The 7960-nt window shown below is 44.7% G+C and overlaps 1 protein-coding gene across 5 annotated transcripts in view; it reads left to right on the top strand.

The window, feature by feature from the left end:
• The first annotated feature begins 405 nt into the window (after window positions 1-405).
• Window positions 406-7960, top strand: part of PDS5B (PDS5 cohesin associated factor B) — a 105845-nt gene continuing 98290 nt past the window's right edge. For 3 of the 5 annotated variants that reach the window (XM_031615807.2, XM_031615809.2, XM_031615806.2), the window contains exon 1: window positions 411-676. The gene's annotated coding sequence lies outside the window, so the exon portion shown is untranslated. Of the gene's footprint in view, window positions 677-7960 lie in introns of all 5 variants that reach the window. The other 2 variants (XM_031615810.2, XM_031615808.2) reach the window with 2 other exon arrangements.

Raw genomic sequence — 7960 nt, 5'->3', positions numbered from 1 at the left:
GCGGTGCCGCTGCTTTTTCTGCTCTTTCCCCGCAGCGAAGGAACTTTACCCCTTATGGTTTTACACCGATTCTTTCACAGTCCGCGGAAAATACTAATTTCACTAATTTCATATTTCGCAGCGATCACCAGCTGATGGCTCATCACAGACAGCGGAGCTCTCTCCGTTGGGGCCGCGGCTCCGTCCCCGCCCGCGGTGCCCCGGCGGTGCTGCTCCGCCGACCTCAGGGCCCTGGAAATCCCGGGTCGGTTTCCCAAACACCGCTCGCCCGCCTTCAGCCGGGGCTCCCGAGCGCCGTGCCGACCCGCCTTCGGGGAGTCACGGGCCGCCTCGGGCTGCAGAACGGGGCCGGGGCTCCCCCGTTGCTCTCTCCCGCAGGCGGAGCGCGGCGGCTGTTCGCGGCGCGCGGGCCGGCGGTAGCGGCCGGCAGGGGGCGCTGCTGCCCCGCCGCTGCCCGGCTCTGGGCCCGCTCGCTTCCCCCGCGGTTCCATTGGAGCAGCCGGAGACAAGTTGGCGCCATTTTGAAGCCGACAGGGGGACCGGGGCGAGCTGCGGAAGGGGAGGGGGTTAGAGGCGATTGGCTGCGGCGACGGCGGCAGCTCCTCTCCGAGCCCGGAGCGGCGGCAGCGCGGAGCGGACCCGCCTGGGACCAGCGAGGAGAGGCGGTTGCGGCGGGGTAAGGAGCCCGGCTCGGCGACCGCGCGCACCCCCACCCCGTCTACCGCTCCATTTTCCCTTCTCCGCGGCGGGGGCGGGGGGCGGCAACTCGGACCGCGCTCCGCGGGCAGCGCCTGAGGAGGAGCGGGGCGAGGGCTCCCCGCGGCCGAACCCCCCACCCCCCCCAGCCCTCCGCGGGGCCGCTCCCCTCCCCCCTTCCCCGTGGCCGCCGTCGCAAATTAAATTTGCCGCCCCCTTCCTATTCCCCCCCCCCTCCCCACCCCCCCTCAACCCGCGGGGCGCGGCGGGGCCCTTGCGGGGGGTGACCTTGGCCGGGGTGCCGTGGGGCCCGGGGTCGCCCTCCGGTGCCCCCCGCGCCCGCCCCGGGTGGCCCGGCGGGGGATGGCGGCGGGAGGCCGGCTGTCCCCTCCCTGCCCCTCGCCGCCCGCCCGGGCTGCGCCCGCGGCTCCGGCGCTCGGCGGAGAGAACCCCGGCCCTTTGGGTCCCCCCTCGCCGCCCTCCTCAACCGCGCGGACCTCGGCTCTGTGGGTACCTACTTGTGCCAGCCCGGTTCTCTCATGCTGGCTTTTTTTCTTTTTTTTCTTTTCTTTTCTTTCTTTTTTTTTTTTTTTATTTCTTCCTTTTCCCTCCCCCTTTGCATTAAGCTCTGTTAGAAGGCAGTCGAGAGGGAAGTGTGTGTGTGGGAGGGGGTTGGCGCTGCCTGTGAGGTGAAAAACTATGAATTTTACATCGGAATCGCCAGATGGAGAATTGTTAATTTATAGGTTGTGCATTGTTTACGTTGAGAGCCTCTGGTCAGGAATCTAGGGCTGTAACTTCATCCCGCTGCAAATAAATCACTATCTCTTCTTCAAAACAAATCAACAATTAATGGTGGTGAACAATCCCGGGGAACTGAACTGCAGCGGACCCGCTGCTCCAGAGCTGGGTTTGGCTGTGCGAACCTTCTCCTGACTTTTCGCTGCCTTCCTGCACGAGCGCTGAGAGCCGCGATCGCCCGGCTAGGCGGTGCTGCCTGCCTTAGCACAACTGCCCAAGTATGTTCGTGTTGCTCTTTGTTTTGTGCTCGGTAGGTGCTGGGCTGTAATTGATTTCTCTTTGCGGGAAATGGAATAGAAGGGGTGATTAACATTCGAGTGGCTTTATAGCTGAAAACGGCTGTCAAATCGCATTGTGGGGAGGAGATAAGATGACATGCATTCCTTCAGGTTTTTCCCCTTTCAAACTATAGGAATACTTCTGTTTTTAGTTGATAGAAATTTTGCTCAGTCCCTCTCAGATGCCGTATAGATGTGCTCTAGGTGCTATATACTTGTGTGAAAAGACATGAAGCAGCAGAATTTGTTATGTTTAGATTACCCTAAAAGAGAGCAGAGAGCGATCGGCAGCTCAGGATAGTTAAGCTGAGGTGCGCGCATCACCTCCATGTGAAAGCGTGCGCTGCTGGAGAAGTAGTTTGGTACTTGTGTGACATCTTGTGTCTGCATTTGAGGCAAGGTTGTACTTCACTGTGATGTAGGGGCTGATTTCATTTTGTTCTGAGTTCTTATGCGTTATTGATTGTCCGTGTTTTTCTTGTTCTCGGTACTACCTATTCAGGTTAGTAGTTTTTGGCGGAACAGCTAAGTAAATTGAAATGGAAAGTTGTATGTCTGTAGTACTTGTGTGCTGCTGAATTGTTTTAATGTGTGCCGCGTAACTATTGGCTTTGGAGTGTTTTTAGCAGGTTTATGCTATGGGCTTATATTGAGCAAGTCAGCTAAATTATTATTAAGGTGTAATTAAAGATATTAAAAAAGTTACCGCTAGCATTCAGGAAGGTATTGCCATGAGATATGGATGTGACCATGGGCATTATCCAATTCTGGTTTTGAGCAGGAAGCTGTGTTACCTCCTGCAGATCATAAGGGACGCTTTTTCTTTTGAGATAATTTGCTATCTAGCAGGGTCTCAAATTATACTTTTCGTTCCTCTCTCATTCTTTCTTCAGATGCACAGTTTATATTCATACAGAACAGTAAAAGTTTGTATGAGTATTTCTAGGAGTCTCTTAGTAAGGGGTCTTCATTTAAAGGTTGTTGGAGCAAGTGACTGCTTTTTCTTGAAGTCTGTGTTTGGAAGAGGTGATACAGGCTACTTGTTGAACATGCATAGGTTGGCAGGGGGACAATGAATGAGAAAATGTGGAGCTGGACACTAAAGGCATGTAAGGTGGAAAACAAAGGAGAATCTGATATAAATGGGACTAATTATTTTTCCCTACCAGCTTCATTCAAATTTCCTTCTGCTTTAATTTTACTTAGAGAGTGTATTTGAGCTTTCTTTATATAGTCTTTTTTCCTTTCCTTCAGACAGATTCCCTTACTAGAACCAAACAATGTATGTCCTGGCGTCTGGTACTGACAAATGGTAGGACAGTGTGTCATACTTGTTACAAGTTCCTAAAGTAGTGATGTTTTCACTCTTAGCATGAAATACTGCTATGGTAAGCTGAAAGAATATATTACTGAAATATTGGTCAGTTATGGAACTAGCTGGTAAGGGAGAACTGAGGGAACTCATTGCTTTCTTAAAAAAGCTTGAGCGTCGCTGTCCTTGGAGGGGAAGCGTTGGGTTGGCTTCCCCTGTTTTGTGGTATTCTCTGGACTAGTTGAACTGCACTGATGGATCCTGGAAGGAATGGCGTGCAAGCTTATGAAGAATTGCAATATGTGTGCTTTAAACAGAACAGGAAAACCAAAGCAAAACTTCTTTGCTATCATCTGAAAGTTGAAGCTGTACCTATGTAAACCAAGTACCTATTGCTCTTCCATTGGTGATATCTTCAGTTGAATGTAGTCTCCTAGAAAACTTGATTTTTTTTTTTATTCTTAGTTCTAATACGCAAAATACATCAGAAGGGCAGTGTGTAAATGGAAATTTTATTTTTGCAGGTTAGTGGTTTGTTTGAAAAACAAAAAGCAAAAACAAAATAGACCTGAAACACTTTAGATTCTGTAATACAGTCAATTAATGTCAATAACTATTATGACACATCTAACTCAAAACAATTCAATGAAACACAACTAATACTTCAAGACTGATTCTTAATAAGGGTGGAGGAGTAAACTTTTATAGATTACTACCATCTCCAACTTTCTCTAAAGTATGGGGAAACTTATGGTTCTCAGAGTGGATTCTGAGTTTTGGAATTGGTTGCCATCAGTGGAATTTACTTTTGCATTTTGTCCCAAGCACTGGAAGACATTCAGTAGCATTATCCATGTTTTATACTACCTGATATTCAGCTCTGTTAATTCAGCTCATGACAATTTCAGTACGAATATGGTTCAAAAGATGATTTAGGGGAAAAAAAAAAAAAAAGGAAAAAAAAAAAGCCATACCTCATTGGGAACAGATGGACGTGTTTGTACTAATCATCTTGTGTCTGTCACCATTTATATGGCAGTACCGTAACCAGGGATCAGGACCCCATCTGGGGTTTTCTAATTTATACCCTGTTCTTCTGAGATCAATTCCAGACAGTCCTAACTGTACTTTTTCTCTGACTTAATTAGGAATCCTGGTGGATGCTGTTTCTACTGAAACAAGATGCTTCACTTCTGTATTTTTTAACGGACAAAATTAAGTTAGCGGTTAAAAGATGTTATTTTCTTAACTGCTTTTGTCACCTGAACTGCATTTCATAGCTCTGTTAAAGAGCACTGGATTCAGCTAAACCCTAATTGTTAAGCACCTTGAAAGTGACTGCTGAGTGAGGTTTTCCAGCTTTTGTGTAAATTTACTCATCAGTTGTCCACAGCTTCTTTCAAAGCAGCCTCTGGTTGTCTGTGAGGCATCCCTGGTGTATCTGCATTGACATCAATTCAACATCAAGAATTTGGATTCCGAGAGTCTTAAGAGGAGGAAAAGAACCCCAAAAGCTGTTATTCGTGCTGAGCACAAACGTATTACTCCGAATGAAGACTAAGAACAAAACAAAACCCATCAGAACTGTGTGTGTAATCTTTGTGCCACCTTGAATTTGACTGTTTCTGTTCGTACTGCTTTGTTACTTGGATATGGAGTTGCTGTAAAGACAATCAGATTTCTGGGAACACGTATGTTAGGTTTCTGCTCTTATCAGAAATGAGGAGTTGAGACATCTTGCTCTTAGTTAGGATGTGTGAGCATATTACTTTATGAATTATTGTTGTTGATTATTATTTTTAATTGCCCCCAGAGGATTTATTTTTCTGAATCTAACTACTTAAAACTTGTAAGTTTTTCTTGGGAAAATAACCAGACTAGCACTGCCATATATGTGTAGTTGTGATACTGTGTTGGGTAATTGCTTTGTTTGACAGTTCACTATGAAACATTGCATGGAGTTTGTTATGACTTCCTGTACACGGAAACAAAGTGGATGGAAGAGGCTGTTGCTTTTGTAGCGTCAGTTTGTGAAAGCTGGTGTATGCCCAATGTCTGTGGGCTTTCTGTGTGCCACTCACAGTTGTTCAAGGGGAAACAGACAAGTCATGGGCACCTCATTCATGGTTTATAGTAAAGTTGAGGTTGGGTTTTCTTCCTGTTGGGAGTATGAACTAGTCGGAATAAGGCAGTAACATTTTGCTTTATGGAAATGGAGGAAAGTATGAATAAGCCAATTATGTAACTTTTAGAAGATGTTGAAGGAGTTTTTCAGAGTGAAACTAAAAGACAGACACATTTTCCTTCGCTTTGCCCAGCTTAGATTACGCAGTCCACGGTTTTCTAAAGCGTATCCAGAATTGAGAGAATTAAGAATGGAGATTGCCGTGCACATACAGTTTTCTGAAATAAATATTCTGTCCTCAGTCTTAATGAGGGTGCTCTGAGAACTTGAAACATTTTGAATGTCTTCTCCCCGTTACAAATGTTGCCAGTAGTAAACTCTCGGTAGGGTTGTTTGTGCAGTGTTATGTACGGTACATTTAGAGTAACATTTTATTTCTTAATAGGTCATTGTCCACTTCCTAATGCATTTCTGTGTGTAATATAAACAGTATTCAAATTTATTTTGAAAGTACAAGAGACAATTCTAATTCAGCTTTGTCCTCTTAAGCACGTTATGGTAATCCTTAGTTATATTTAGGAATTTGTGTATTTATTTATTTAGTTATGTTTAGGAATGTACGGGAAAGCTGGGGAGGAACTTCTTAGGGCATGTAGTGACAAGACAAGGAGAAATGGCTTTAAACTGGAAGAGGATAGATTTGGACTAGATATTAGGGATAAATTCTTTGCAGTGCAGGTGGTGACACAGTGGCACAGGTTGCCCAGCAAAGCTGTGGATGCCCTCTCCCTGCAGGCATGCAAGGCCAGGCTGGATGAGGCTGTGAGCAACCTGGTCTAGAGGGAGGTGTCCCTGCCTATAGCAGTGGGTTGGAACTAGATGGTCTTAAAGGTCCTTTCCACCCCAAACCATTCTATGAATTTCAGCTGCATATTAGAGTTGGTTGTCGTGTTTTCCAAAAACTGGAAAATGTGAAATGAATTGACAGGGAAGATATTGAATGATTAGAGTGATTGAGTGGAACAGAGGACAGAGGGATTCTTTCTTATCAGTTTAGTGTGTTGCAAGAATAAGTCTGTTTAAACCAAACTTTTTCCTAGTGCTCTTTAGTAGCGTTTTGATTTCCTGGGAGATGGGCTGCAGACCCTGAGTTTCGTGGTGTTTGGTATTATGGCGTATTTTGAGAGTTGTGGACTCAGTTTCTCTATACAGGCAAAGTTGGTGGACAGCTCTGAAAGTTCATCTGTTTCTCAGGTTAGTCATATATAAAATAGAAGTAATCCCTATTTCACCAAGGCATTGCAAAACTAATTTTTGTTGTCTGCTAATGTTACATTGGTTGGTCCTGTGCAGGAGCCTTGTAGGAAACTGAGTCTTCAGAGTATGGTTTAAACAAAGTGTGCTATGGGGCACGTGGAGTGACGAGGAAAAAAACTGAACAGCTTCTTTGCTTTTGGCTGGGAAAGAAATGATGCAGTGGAAAAAAGGTAGTGAAGGATTGGGTGGATCACCTCCTTTGTGTGGTCCTTTTTAATACCATATCAGAAATCTTGGGTCTCTTGTTTTCTAACTCTTAAAAACTTGCTTTGCAGATGTGGTGTTCTAACACCAGGCTTCCATTATTACTTTATAAGTCAATTTAGTAAAGAAATATATGTATGGATGTGCTCTTGTGAGTCACTAGATTGTAACCTTTAGCTATGTGCAGCTCGTACTAATTAAATTAATGGAATGCTATTAACAGTAATGCTTTATTGTCTGCTAACCAGTGTTTTGTGTGATGAGATGAGTGCTTTCCTGGGGATTCTTGCACTACTTGTTATTGACAGAAGAACAGTGTAACATACATGATTCTACTTTGTACTGGGGGCCCTGCAAGGGGTTCAGTTCCATGGGATCTGTTTTTTTTTTTTTTTTTTTTCTCCTTACCCCTTCCCTGCAGCTGATCTTTCTGCTGGGATCTTTCTACTCTGCCTAGTTTGTGCTGATACCTACTCAGGCTTCTGATTAATATTTCATTGTCCAGTAAATCCTACTTCCTCTTCACTTGTTTGGCAGCTCTGACTTCTAGCCTCCAGATTCCTGAACTGTGATGCATTATTTTGTTTTTGTTGTTTTTTTTTTTTTTCCCCGCTGTTAACTGTGGTTCTTGTTGTGTTTTGGTTTTTTTTTGCCTTCCCCATGACTCCTGAGCTTTTTACTCCATTAGCCTGAAGTGACCTGTTGGTAAATGTACCCATAACTCACCTGTTTCTGTCATAAATTGAGGTGTTTTTATTGAGTATTTTTATCTCAGAGGCTTAATACAGCCTGTCCTTGAGTTGAGAATCTGAGTGTGGTGTGGACAACACCAGCTTTTTCTTTTGAAGAAATGGCGACGTCTGCCTGTGAGCAGACAGGTGGATTAGCAATGGATTCAGTTGTCAAAAGGATTTACTAGAAACTTTTGATAGTGTTGAGATTTGGCTATGTTAACCTTCTAACTTGAGAGTAAGTAATGAGGAAGCAGGAGACAGGAACCTGGAGTGTGCACATGAATGGTTCTTGTACCTGAAGAAATAAGCAGGAACTCTCAGAGCTGTCATACCTTACTTGCATGCTCATCATAGACAACGTAAGCAGTAATATCTATTTATGGAGACTTCAAAACTGATTATTTTGTTATTTAAAAGATCTTTTTATAACGTGAAGATTAGTTTCTATTGAGTTATTTACTGCAATCTACTATATTAACTATCCCTGTTTGTA

The sequence above is a fragment of the Phasianus colchicus genome, chromosome 1 (assembly GCF_987193195.1).
Source record: "Phasianus colchicus chromosome 1, bPhaCol1.hap1.1, whole genome shotgun sequence".
Classification (NCBI taxonomy): domain Eukaryota; kingdom Metazoa; phylum Chordata; class Aves; order Galliformes; family Phasianidae; genus Phasianus; species Phasianus colchicus.
This window is presented reverse-complemented; position numbering and strand designations above follow the sequence as displayed.